Genomic DNA, 1,609 nt, shown 5'->3' with positions numbered 1-1,609 from the left:
CAGCCACACTCGTAGGGTCATTTAGTATTGGAAAAAAATCAAGACTTCATTTTTTTTCAGGGCAGCAGGTCTATGAGGGTTACAATGTTGGAGCAGAAAGAACGAGATACTAGATAAAAAATGTATTCTCTCTGCATGGGAACGGAACTCACGTCTTCTGTATTTCTTTAGTTTTTGCTTTTGCTTCTGTTGTTGTTGTTTTCATGTACGGCATTCGTTTTATATAACAAAATGAAGACGGAAGAATAATTAAGAAAAAGATCATGTTCGAAAAAAAACAACATAAAATATATATCAATTCTGGTCTTCGAAAAAACGTGAGTCTTTCAGGAAAAATAATACGATGTCTACAAAATATCGTGACTTCGCACAAAGGGACCACCATTTCCAGCCTTTTTCTGGCAACACGCTAATTGATATTTAAGATACCTCGACAGACACAGATATTAGACAACTCTCTAGTATCGTTGCACCGAAGGTGGTTCCCTTGGAAAGACAACAGGGACCCTATTCTTGATCCAACGTATTGTTTCCAAGCTATAATGGGCCTGTCGCCCAGTTTTTTCGACGGTCATTTTCGTCCAACTTTTCTGTCGACCTCAAATCGTGTTTTTATCTTCCGAGTATCTATAAAGCCTTTTTTGGGTTTATTTATATCCTGAAAATGTGCTATTGGATTTCTTGTTTCCTGTTTCTATTTTTGAATTTCACCTCTGCTCTTTGTTGTGCATGGTATGGGTGTAGCTGTGAGTATGCTAGTATGTGTGTGTGCGTGTTTGAGTGTGTGTGTGTGTGTGTGTGTGTGTGTGTGTGTGTGTTTGTGTATGTGTTTATGTGTGTTTGTGTATGTGTGTGTGCTCGCAAAAGAGGATATGAAGAGAGAGAAAAAAACGGAGGAGGTATGATACTAATAATATAAGTAGAGAGGGCGGGAAAGATTTCTCGAGTGCTTGATTACTTGACTACAGAACAGAGAGACGCATTTTAACAATAAAAGAAAGTGGGAAAGACAGCTAGAAATGGACTGGAATAGTGGGTTGTTGGCGGGTGCTCTGATGTGGTATATGCCTTTTTTCCTATTGAACATCTATTGTCCTTAACTCTCCTTCTTTTTAGTGTTTTGTATTTTTTATATCACCTCTAAAATTCGACACAAAAATAACCTAACCGCTTTACAAGTGCCCCAAAATGCTTACTAAAACAAACAAGACTGCAATTGTTTTACAGTCTCATCGACACACTCTTTAGGTGACGGCCTGCTTCGATTGAAACAACCCGTAAAGGCCAACCCTGCCTGAGTGGGATACAGCCTCGTCAAAGAACAACTTCCTCACTGCGATATCCAAACTGTATCTATAGTATGCTATGACAAACATTGTTACAATAGTACCACAGCCGCTGAGGCCAGAAATTGTTGCTTAAGGGTACTTGCAACACAATAAGGTTATACAAGTGTCGAAGACTGCAGGTGTTACAAGACAGTATCAAACACAAAAAAGGAAGTGAGATAAGGACGACAAATGTTTGATATAAAAAAAGAGCAAACAATACCAAAGCACACGCCAACCACCCACGGTGCCAGCAATAAACTCAACTTGTTATGGTAGAG

The sequence above is a fragment of the Aplysia californica genome, unplaced genomic scaffold (genome assembly GCF_000002075.1).
Source record: "Aplysia californica isolate F4 #8 unplaced genomic scaffold, AplCal3.0 scaffold00431, whole genome shotgun sequence".
Classification (NCBI taxonomy): Eukaryota; Metazoa; Mollusca; class Gastropoda; order Aplysiida; family Aplysiidae; genus Aplysia; species Aplysia californica.
Note: the sequence above shows the minus strand (reverse complement) of the source record.